Source organism: Mixophyes fleayi, chromosome 3 (genome assembly GCF_038048845.1).
Source record: "Mixophyes fleayi isolate aMixFle1 chromosome 3, aMixFle1.hap1, whole genome shotgun sequence".
Classification (NCBI taxonomy): Eukaryota; Metazoa; Chordata; class Amphibia; order Anura; family Limnodynastidae; genus Mixophyes; species Mixophyes fleayi.
Genome location: NC_134404.1, coordinates 25,475,089 through 25,488,194, shown reverse-complemented (window position 1 = coordinate 25,488,194; position 13,106 = coordinate 25,475,089).

Genomic DNA, 13,106 nt, shown 5'->3' with positions numbered 1-13,106 from the left:
ATACATGGTTCCCAAATCACTCAGACACGGTATTAGAGGAAAAATAGAAGGATGATTTATTCTGCAGAACAGGATTAAATACAGCACGGCCCCTTAACGATAGCAGATCCACCAAGTGAGAAAATAAGTTCAATTAAATCCAGTGGGATAGGTACAGCACAGTCTCCTTAACAATAGCAGGTCCAACAAGTGAGGAAATCGGTTCAAATAAATCCAGTAAGATAGGTTCCACAGCACATCTCTGGCAGAGCATCACCTCTTGGCCCAAGTCAGTCACGTACATGTCCAGCTTCCAGGGTAACCTCTTTTATCACCTCCTAATCCCACATTGCGAACTGCCTGCCCAGAGGTGTTTCAAAAGGTCTCGATTGGTGAGCTTCTCACACTATCCAGCCCCCTCCCCTACCTCCCCAGGTGTCTTCCCTCACATGACCCCTGCTGGATCTGGCTTCTGGCTGCCTGTAGAGCTCACTAGTAGTCAATGGGGAGCAAACAGAAATAACAATGACTAAAAAGTGCAGTTCAGGTATGGATTAGATTAAGGAGTTGTAACACCAAACACCATGCCCGTTGCTTTACACCCGCCTAGATGTGGCTTGGAATGTTTTACATTTACTTCTCTGTTTTTCTGAGTGAACTTTATTTGGAGGAAGGAGGAGGATTAAGAAAGACCATTTATTTAAAGCTGATCCCCATCTGATGGGATGCAAGCATATTACCATTGGGGACCGAGGAAATACATCATTATTCTTTCACAGATATTAGATGCTTATATTGTGAAGGGTCCACTTTTCACTAGGTGCTTAGCTCTAATATAGACATACTTCACTATGTGCAGTATATTTTTTTCCTCTTTTATGTGAAGTCAATGTCTACACCTACACGTGGAGACTGTAATATATTGTGTTGCATTTATTCTGTTTTGACACAATCTAGCGCCACCTGCTGAACCTCTTTTTATGACTATTTGACATTTTTTGGAGTTGTGGGAATCCTATTGGCTAGGCAGAGCTTGCAGGGATTGTATTGAAGCGTACTGTGAACAATCTGCTTGTATATATTACATTATAGCCTCATAATGCCCCATATAGAATGTGGGAGCATATGACACAATATTTAAAAGAGGCTGTGTGCCCACCTCTTCTACAGCTAAGGAGGTTTAATCATAATCACTGAGCTATTGATTATGTGTGCATCATGAGCTTCTGTAGAGTGCATTATATTACTATTACTATTTGGACCAGCCATATTCTAAATAAATAAACAAATATCTTCAGTATGTTATGTTCTGGTATATCCACCTCCAATTGCAGAGTATATCCTAACTTTGTTAACCTCTATTTGGAAAAATAGTAAGTTCATAAATACTTTTAAATAACATCTTATATGTTTGCATACTTCTATCATCTCTCCTGTAAAGTTTACATTTTAAACAAGGCATTTAGTCTTACTTTTTGTTATATAGAATATGCACCATTCCACTAGCCCTTCTTTGCCAGACACTAGTGACATTCATTCACTCTTCCAGCTACATCTACCTCTTTCTATTCAACAAACTGCATTTCCGCTGCCTTGGTTCTCAGTACAGGTCAGGATTATGATTAGAGATGCTCAGGCTCAGTTCCTCGAGAACTGAACACACCCGAACTTCTGAGAACGAGCCGGCTCGGCTCGGTACTTTCACGCTTTTTAGAAATCGAAAACGGGGCAAAACGTCTTTGTTACGTCGTCAGATCTTGTATCTCCCGAGTTTTGAAATCTATAAATACCGCCCTCCACGACGATCTAGCGCCATTTGAAAGAGAGACACGGAAGGGGTAGCAGACTGTGTAGAACAGTTGGTCAGCCAAATAGGTAGAATTGAAAGAGGAGGGGTTAGCAGTGTTCAACAAAGTCTACAGTGACATTCAGGAGAGATCCATTGCTAATTCTCATTACAGAAAAATACAAATACTAGTGCTGGCAGGGTTGGTGTAATTCTGCAGTCAAATTCCACTGTGTTAAATAGGTAACACACAAATAGGAGAGCTCCATTGCTAATTCTCATTACAGAAAAATACAAATACTAGTGCTCTCAGGGTTGTTGTAATTCTGCAGTCAAATTCTACAGTGTTAAAAAGGTAACACACAAAGAGGAGAGCTCCATTGCTAATTCTCATTACAGAAAAATACAAATACTAGTGCTCTAAGGGTTGGTGTAATTCTGCAGTCACATTCTACTGTGTTATATAGGTAACACACAAAGAGAATAGCTCCATTGCTCTATTGCTAATTGTCATTGCTGAAATACAAATACTAGGCCTTGCAGGCTTTTATTCTGACTTTGCAGTCAAATTGTACGGTGTTATATAGGTTACACACATAGAGGAGTGCTCCATTGCTAACAGTCATTGCTGAAGTCCTAGGGCTGGCAGGCTTGGTCTAAATCTGCAGTTATATTTTACTGTATCATAGCTCACTCAGAAACAGGAGAGGTGGCAGGGTTTAGTGCATAAAACAGATATTGTAATAATAAGCCTGTCAGTGTTCTTAAAAGTCTTCAATGACATTCTACTGTGCCCTTGCTCATATAGAAACAGGAGGGGTGATGATACTAATCCCTCTACCTCATGTGCTAAAGTCTATTTTCAAGTGCATAGTGGTTTTAACAACAAAAATGTCAATAAAAAGCATGTACCTTTTTTTTTAAATAAAAAAATCCTCTTTAATAAAGTTGAAAGTTTACGGTAGAAAAACATAAAATTGCCAAGATGCCATTCTACCCAAAATATTACCAAACATACCAGCATCAGGTAGCTCCTTATCTTAGTTAGATTTCAGGACCTGCAATCTACACTGTCATCATATTCACCTTCATCCTTTTGTACATCTTCCTCAAACAATACTAATTCATCCCCGCTGGAATCCACCATCAAAGAAGTCTGTGTACTTTGATGTAGTTGTCGATAATGGCCTTCCTCATGGAATTTGTAGTTCATTTTATGGCAGAGCTGTCACGATTTTTGGGCAATTCGTTTACACCAGCCCAAATGTCAAAATGTTGTGCTGCCTCATCTGCATCACCACTGGGTGTCTTGGGAAAGCTTTGTTTTTCCTTACAAGCAGTTGCCAAAGAAACTGACATAGTAGACATCATTACAAGATGTTGATAACTCTTGGATCCTGGCGAAGCAAATTAAGTACTTAATCTACAACTACAATATAGTTAGCAGTTTTGCTTTGTTTCATGTCCTCCTTCAATTTCTCTAACTGCTTCTCAAAAAGTCTAATTAGAGCAATCATTTGACTCAAGATAACTGTGTCTGCACTCTCTTAACAGGTGACTACTTCGCTGGACTAAGGTACATTTCCCTTCAAATTCTATTCTTCTTGCAGCTGCTGCATTCTCCTACATGCTGTTGCACAAGCCCGAATACCCCTAAATATTTCGGGACACAGACAGGATCTCCTGCATGTCATTGTAGTTTTTTAAAAAGTTCTGTACCAGGAAGTTGATTGTGTGAGCAAAACAGAAAATGTGATGAAATTCCCTCACCCCCTCCCCTGCTGTAATGCTACAACAATATTGGTGGCGTTATCAGAAATCACATATCCTCAGGAGAGTCCAAGCAGGAAAAGCCATGTTGCAATGACATCCCTTAGCTTTTAAAAGAGGTTGTCAGCGGTATTACCTCTGACCTGCGCCTTGTCTCATGTCTGATAACCACCTCTCACTCCCGCCTTCAAGACTTCTCCCGTGCTTCTCCCCACTAATGGAATTTCCTACCATGCTCAATCAGACTTTTCTCCAGCCTTCAACTCTTTAGATGCTCTTTGAAAACCCATCTCTTTTTTAGAGATGACCTTATCTTCGATAACACTATTCATACTAATGCACCCTCACAACTATCCCAATCTCCACTCTGAGCCACACTCGCTCCTCTTGTTTCAGCTGTGCCCTCTTCCCTTTAGAATGTAAGCTCTGTAATGAGCAGGGTCCTCCATATACTTTTTTTTCATGTCTCCAATCATTTTGTCTGCCTTGTCTGCTCTTGTTTTATGTATGTCTTGCTTTATGTATATCCTTGTCTTCCCTATTGTACAGCGCTGTGGAGCAATGTGGTGCCTTACAAATCTATGATAATAATAATAATATGCCTCCTAGTGAAGCAGATGATACACAAAGAAGCTTGCCTCAGAAAAATGTGACATACTTGGGTACATGCTACTGCTGTTCCTGCTGGTGAAGGTGAATCACCAACCCAGTGCCACATAATCTTTAGTTTGCCCAGTTCCACTTGTCCCCATATCTGTGATCAAGTGTACAGTGGGTAGAATGGCATTTTGTAGCCCAATAATTACATTTTTACGAACCTTCTGGTAGAGGTGAGAAATAGCTTTCTAGTAAAATTGTGTTGTGATGGAATTTGGTACCGGGGACACAAGTCCTCAAGTAACTGTCTAGCACCAGCTGCATTAATAGTGGATATTGGACGCTGAACTAGTACTAGTATAGTCGCCATGGCATCTGTGATCCGCTTTGCGACTGGGTGACAGCTTTCTTACTTTCTTCCTCTTGCAAAGGATTGTTTAACAGTCAGTTGTTGTAAACTACTAGTAGTCTTTTTCTGGATTGAAGATCCACCCCCAGCAGCAGCAGCAGCAGGACTAACGCTCAATAATTCTTCAGAGGAATCATGATTAGTGGAGGAGTCATCTAGCCTTAACAACTTGGGACTAACTCCCATCACTTGTGAGAATATTGATGATGAAGGTGTTGGGGGTGTAGATTACTGGTGCCGGGATCTAGATGAGAGAAGGGAGGTAGCTGATTGTGGACTGCTTGCTGTTATTTTTTAGCATAAGTTTCTGATTTTCCCAAGAGCTTTCCATAAACTCGCTTCAAATGGCGTAACATGGATGAGGATCCTAGATGGTTAAGGTTCCTACCTCTATTGACTGTAGCTTTACAATGCTACAAATGGCTAAACAACAGAATTTAGGTAAAAATAATTGCACACCTAAGAGGTGGATTTTTGGTCTTATGCCCAGGCATGACAATAGTCTTCTTTTTATCACTGGCAAGAACTGCTGCAATCTTTGTTTGAAATTGTATGAAAATAATATTGTGACCTGTGAGGCTTCAAAATTGACTGCAAATGACTTGAAATTTGTGTTATTGAGTTTAATAATAATAATGTAGGAACCAAAAAAGGGCAAATTTGTGTGATTTTAGCATATTTTAGCAATTTTTCTAACAAATACAGATCCAAAACCAAAACCAAAAAGAAAACACACAAGGGTGTTTTTGCCAAAACCAAAACAAAAAAAACGAAGCTAATCCAGATCCAAAACCAAAACCAAAATCACCTCATGGGGGTCAGTGACCATCTCTAATTATGATGGGCAATAGTAATTAATTTATGGTGTTATTTTCCTTTTTATTTTACCCTTAACTAGCAGAAAACTGCATAATTTTTAGCACATAGCTCTCACCTGAACAATGACCTGAATCACACATGTAGAGGCTGCGTGGATACAGCTACCAGTAGCAGATGAGGAGTTAATAGGGAGGAGGAGCAGAGGGAGGGTGCTGTGCCAACAAACATATGAAAAAGTGAAGGTGGTCTCATTGTTTGATGAGCTCCGCTCACTGTGTCATGACGGCAGGTCTGTGTCCCACACATTTGGTGCTATGCAGACAACTGAGCCTGGGAATTCTATAAGTGTCCGGCCCACAGATAATGATAAAAAAAAAGCAGACTGGCCGGCGAATCATGTGATTCATGCTCGAGGGGTAGCTGGAAACCTCACCTAAGAGCGCACACGGCCCTTGCATTTTGCAGGTTGCATTTTGGCAGTGGCAGTATGCTTGCTCCTTTTCAAATGGTCTATGTATCTATATGTATGTTGGGGATAGGAGTATGTTGGTATACACATGCCTGCCAGCAAAACATATCCAAGGTAATATTTAGTGTCGTAAAAATTCCATTCAATTACTTTATGGAGATGTGACACAATAGAGTTTTTACAATGGATTAGTGGCATGTTAAGACAAAGAGGCTGGCCTAGAAAAAGCAGCATTTGGAGGGTCCATGTTTGTTTTCCTATTACCCCATTTTATGTTGTTTAAGTTTGCCTTTTGTACATTCACTAATAGGTATTTTGTAAGCTTTATGTTCTCCTCAATGCCTATCTCCCCTTGTTTCCTACTTTCTCTCCATCCCGTATACCACAGGATCATTCTCCATGACATGGCACCACATCCTCCTCTTCTATTAGCCATGAATCCAGCTCTGTGAGTGTAGAAGCTGTGCAGGTTGTGAGCTCTTCCTGGAAAAGATAATAGCTTACATCTCTCAGGAACACATCTCATAACCTTCTATGCTTACAGAGTGGGCCATGTCACAAATAGAAAAGGCAGAATAGGTGTTGAGCAGTGGAGAATGCTTCAATAGTGATATGACGCTGTAGGTGGTGTGCCATCCATTGTGGTGTACCATGTAGGTGGAGAGCCATCGTTGTGGTGTACCATGCAGGTGAGGAGCCATCATTGTGTTGTGCCATGTAGATGGGGAGCCATTCTTGTGGTGTACCATGTAGGTGAGGAGCCATCATTGTGTTGTGCCATGTAGATGGGGAGCCATTCTTGTGGTGTACCATGTAGGTGGGGAGCCATCGTTGTGGTGTGACATGTAGGTGGGGAGCCATCCCTGTGGTGTATCATGTTAGTGGGGAGCCATTGTTGTGTTGTACCATGTAGGTGGGGAGCCATCCTTGTGGTGTATCCTGTTAGTGGGGAGCCATTGTTGTGTTGTACCCTGTAGGTGGCTAAGCCATCATTGTGGTGTGCCATGTAGGTGGTGAGCCATCATTGTGGTGTGCCATGTTGGTGGTGTGCCATCATTGTGGTGTGCCATGTAGGTGGTGTGCCATCATTGTGGTGTGCCATGTAGGTGGTGTGCCATCATTGTGGTATGCCATGTAGGTGGTGTGCCATCATTGTGGTGTGCCATGTAGGTGGTGTGCCATCATTGTGGTGTGCCATGTTGGTGGTGTGCCATCATTGTGGTGTGCCATGTAGGTGGTGTGCCATCATTGTGGTGTGCCATGTAGGTGGTGTGCCATCATTGTGGTATGCCATGTAGGTGGTGTGCCATCATTGTGGTGTGCCATGTAGGTGGTGTGCCATCATTGTGGTGTGCCATGTAGGTGGTGTGCCATCATTGTGGTGTGCCATGTAGGTGGTGTGCCATCATTGTGGTGTGCCATGTAGGTGGTGTGCCATCATTTTGGTATGCCATGTTGGTGGTGAGCCATCATTGTGGTGTGCCATGTAGGTGGTGTGCCATCATTGTGGTGTGCCATGTAGGTGGTGTGCCATCATTGTGGTGTGCCATATAGGTGGTGTGCCATCATTGTGGTGTGCCATGTAGGTGGTGTGCCATCATTGTGGTGTGCCATGTAGGTGGTGTGCCATCATTGTGGTGTGCCATGTAGGTGGTGTGCCATCATTGTGGTGTGCCATATAGGTGGTGTGCCATCATTGTGGTGTGCCATGTAGGTGGTGTGCCATCCATTGTGGTGTACCATGTAGTTGGGGAGCCATCGTTGTGGTGTACCATGTAGGTGGGGAGCCATTGTGGTAGTGTGCCATGTAGGTGGGGAGCCATCCTTGTGGTGTACCATGCAGGTGAGGAGCCATCATTGTGTTGTGCCATGTAGATGGGGAGCCATTCTTGTGGTGTACCATGTAGGTGGGGAGCCATCGTTGTGGTGTGACATGTAGGTGGGGAGCCATCCCTGTGGTGTATCATGTTAGTGGGGAGCCATTGTTGTGTTGTACCATGTAGGTGGGGAGCCATCCTTGTGGTGTATCCTGTTAGTGGGGAGCCATTGTTGTGTTGTACCCTGTAGGTGGCTAAGCCATCATTGTGGTGTGCCATGTAGGTGGTGAGCCATCATTGTGGTGTGCCATGTTGGTGGTGTGCCATCATTGTGGTGTGCCATGTAGGTGGTGTGCCATCATTGTGGTGTGCCATGTAGGTGGTGTGCCATCATTGTGGTATGCCATGTAGGTGGTGTGCCATCATTGTGGTGTGCCATGTAGGTGGTGTGCCATCATTGTGGTGTGCCATGTTGGTGGTGTGCCATCATTGTGGTGTGCCATGTAGGTGGTGTGCCATCATTGTGGTGTGCCATGTAGGTGGTGTGCCATCATTGTGGTATGCCATGTAGGTGGTGTGCCATCATTGTGGTGTGCCATGTAGGTGGTGTGCCATCATTGTGGTGTGCCATGTAGGTGGTGTGCCATCATTGTGGTGTGCCATGTAGGTGGTGTGCCATCATTGTGGTGTGCCATGTAGGTGGTGTGCCATCATTGTGGTATGCCATGTTGGTGGTGAGCCATCATTGTGGTGTGCCATGTAGGTGGTGTGCCATCATTGTGGTGTGCCATGTAGGTGGTGTGCCATCATTGTGGTGTGCCCTATAGGTGGTGTGCCATCATTGTGGTGTGCCATGTAGGTGGTGTGCCATCATTGTGGTGTGCCATGTAGGTGGTGTGCCATCATTGTGGTGTGCCATATAGGTGGTGTGCCATCATTGTGGTGTGCCATGTAGGTGGTGTGCCATCATTGTGGTGTGCCATGTAGGTGGTGTGCCATCATTGTGGTGTGCCATATAGGTGGTGTGCCATCATTGTGGTGTGCCATGTAGGTGGTGAGCCATCATTGTGGTGTGCCATGTAGGTGGTGAGCCATCATTGTGGTGTGCCATGTAGGTGGTGTGCCATCATTGTGGTGTGCCATGTAGGTGGTGTGCCATGTAGGTGGTGTGCCATTCCTTCTTTGTTTCATACCCATATATAAGCAGCAGTGTTGCAAGAGAAAAAAGATATGTATTTTAACCATCTCCACAGTGTCTCTTTAGGTACGTTGAAGCAACATTTTATGTGAATAAATTTTGCTATGACATAGTGAATTTACAGAAGTGTGAAGAGCCAGCACTACAATATTTAGGTTCCATTCCATTAAATTACATTCTACTCTGTATTTGTCAATTCACATTTCACAGGATTTACTGTCTATAAATAGAGCTAGGACCATGCCGATTAATTTATATTGCACTGTGGTGTCATTTAGGTAGGGACCGAGGTAGAAGTAGCTCAGCAAATCATTACAAGATAAATGCTGCAATTGAAATTCATACAATTGATCTTGCTTTGGTGTACCAGAATTACTAATACTACTGATAACTATTTTTTCCCCCCACTGGCTAGTGTCCAACACATATATTGACCAAATATATAGAGAAATACAGACAATGGGGCTGGCCCTCACACAATTAATGATTCAGAATCTCCCTTTATTCACATAACGGTATAAAGTTCTATTTTCATAACCCAATATCAGCCATAAAAATATAGATACGTTTGTAATTAATTTTACAAATCTCATTCTTTATGATAGAAGTCCACAGTTCATACATATTTTGTCAAAAAATACGAATTTGCTACCTTATTTATTCTTAAAGGCACAAATTCAAATTCACCCCACAAGAGAAATAGAAAAGAGTAATAGTGAAGTATGTTCATATGTAGCTTAGTCTGTGTGTTGAGATGAGCTAAACAGGGGCCTGTGAAATGCATAAAATCATATTGCCCCACAACCCTGAGTTTTGCTATGGGGTCCTGTGACACCCCAGGTACAGCTGTAGTACAGTAGCTGAAATTCATATTGATCTTAATTTAGTGTACCAGAGAAATTATACTGCTACTATGGCTGCTCATTTCTGCCCACTAGTGGCTAATGCACATATTGATAACTGTGAGAATTGCTCTGTGCTTCTTCTATGTAATTTCATAAGTAGCACAGCTCTGTAGTGATTAATTGTGCAATAATTCACAGTTATTGCTCCTTGCTCCGGCAGTTCTACCGACATATCCTTTTATTTATAGGGCAACACAGTGGCTCAGTGGTTAGCACTTCTACCTCACAGCACTGGGGTCATGAGTTCAATTCCCAACCATGGCCTTGTCTGTGGGGAGTTTGCTTGTTCTCCCCTTGCCTCTGTGAGTTTCCTCTGAGTGCTCCAGTTTCCTCCCACAATTCAAAAACATACTAGTAGGTTAATTGACTGCTATCAAAATTGACCTAGCTGTCTGTGTGTGTGTGTGTGTGTGTGTGTGTGTGTGTGTGTGTGTGTTAGGGAATTTAGACTCTAAGCTCTATTGGGGCAGGGACTGTTGTGAGTGTGTCATCTATACAACGCTGCAGAATTAGTGGCGATAGATAAATAAATGATGATGATGATGATTTGCTTTACTGATAATATTAATTAAACATGGCAAGACAGAAAATAAATCAACAATTAAAATGTAAGCTATCATCGATGCTGTACTTTGAGCAGATATAGCTCGAAGTGCCAGTATCTGCTTTTGATGAGGATAATGTGGAGCAAAACAGTCGTGTTGAAATGAGCTGTCCAAGTTCTGTGGAATAAGCTGATTTATGTGTTACTAATGTTACAGTTACGCCTACATTTCAGAAGGATATAATGTCTTCATGTTGTGTCTCTGATAAAGTTTATAACAACTTAAGAGGCAACATTTGGCCAAAAAGCAAGACAAGTATTTACTACTGTGACTATTGTAGACAATCTGCACTTGTAAATATTTTACAAAAAGTAAGTAAGTAAACAGCATTGGCAGCTGAATGTATACTATTGCAGAGGATCTAATGTCCTTTTCTAGTCATGAAGATAATTGTAATAATAATGTTGAAAAGAAAACAGTGTAAGAGAGGGCTCAAAGATTTCACATACATTTTGATAAAGATTCAAAACCAGGGGCCTGATTTATTAAGGATCTTAACTTAAGAAACTTCTTATTTCAGTCTCCTGGACAAAACCATGTTACAATGCAAGGGGTGCAAATTAGTTTTCTGTTTTGCACATAAATTAAATACTGACTGTTTTTGCATGTAGCACACAAATACTTGGTAGCTTATTTGTACACTGAAATTTAAAGTTGATATTTGTGGGCTACATGAAAAAACAGTCAGTATTTAACTTATGTGCAAAACAGAATACTAATTTGCACCCCTTGCATTGAAACATGGTTTTGTCCAGGAGACTGAAATAAGAAGTTTCTAAAGTTAAGATCCTTGATGAATCAGGCCCCAGATGTTAGAAGTGTGTGTGGTGATGATGATAATAGATCTGTTAGTTTTCAGTTTTCTCCCCAGTCTTTATCATGAAAGCTGACATCCACTCTCGTTCCCCCAGCATGCAGTGTTTTTCAGTCCCCCCGTACAAAGCTGTAATGATACTCATATTATTATCATCATCATCACCATTTATTTATATAGCGCCACTGATTAATTAAATATTGCCACGGCAGCTGAGTGATATTCAGCTACCCCGGTGATACTCTGGGCCAGTCTTGGTGAATAATGCGAGCTCAGGGAGGACAGAAACCTCCCGTGGAGCAGAAGGGTTACAATCCTAAACCTGCCTAACAATCCTTATTAAATAGGCTTAACTAAGTTTTTCATGGTGAAGCTATCAACGCAAAACCAGGAGAATCTTATCACTGGTAGCGGTTATCTCCGGTGATAGCGGTGGTATTTCTCACAGTGACCTCTTCATAAATAGGGAGATGTCCTATCTGTAACGAAAACATCCGGGTCTTTCCTGAGTGTAGAGCCCTGTGTCTGGATCTACATAACATTTTTCTAGTTGTTTGATTTCTAGCTGTTTTTCTAGAGTGTTAATCCTGAAACAAGAGTTGTGAGAGTGTTAATCCTGATACAGACAAATCAGCTGTGTAATTGTTTTTAGTTAACATTAGATGTCACTGTTGCCACAATGTAAATGTATTGTGCCTAGAATTTGCAGTCAGCCGGGTGAGTTACACTTGTACAATCCTTTCAGAACAGTTTCACACAGACCAGTTTTTAATTTTAGATTATAGCTGAAAGAATAATATGATAAGATTGTATTAGGTCTACTTCAGGACAGCAAATATAGAATTTAGAACCATTACCTATGAAAGCATATATACATACGTATATATTATACAGATCAGTTTCAAAGGATAAAACTGTAATACAAACTAGTCTCACTCTGCAGATTGAAGTATAATGATCTAAATTATAGCTCAGTATTTGTTCTGTACATCACTGTGAGTATTGTTATTATCTTTTTATTATTGTCATTATTATTATAATTATTATTTATTATTATAATTTTTATTATATATTATTATCCCTACATAAAACTACACTGACATGTGTAACTCAAAATAATAAAAAATATTAAAAATAAGGATGTATCTAAATATAAAAATGTACCTGTTGTATTTACATTTCATAGGAATCATTAATGAACGTGCCGCGCATGCTCCTCCCACAGTGCATGTGCAGAGATTTTAAACATAAAAATAGGGAAAACAACAGGATTCAGTGAAGGCGAATATGTATTTAACCTTTTTGCTATCTGTATTTATTTTATATCTTTTTTTTTTCAGTTAGTTGTACTGTCTGCTGGGATGAATTTCCAAAAGATTTATTGTTATGGAACATTAATCTTATTTCCATTTTGTATTGTCTTTTATGTACCTGTAGTTTTATACTCATCATTTATTTATACAGCGACAGAAAATTCCGTAGCGCTTTGATCCTGATCCTGAGGTGCTCTCTCAGTGCTCCTAACATGCACCACATGTTCGTCCACTCCGGGATCATGAACATCATCTATTTATTTATATAGCGCCACTAATTCTGCAGCGCTGTACAGAGAACTCATTTACATCAGTCCCTGCCCCATTGGGGCTTATAATCTAAATAGAGTGCTAAGACACTTACTACAGCCTACGATATAGGGGAGTGAATAGGTTGGAGAACGGGCGAATTCATGTAGGCAACATACAGTAAGGGCGTTCCTGTGCCTTATCTCTTGCTCCGACTGGGGGGCTAGTTTAAGTTCCAAATACTAGTGCTGACAGCTGAGTATGTGTGCGAAGACATGTATTTACAATCAGAAGCAAGTGTAAATATGTATTTTATGTACAGTAAGTTATGTATAATATATATGTATATATATATATATATATATATATATATATA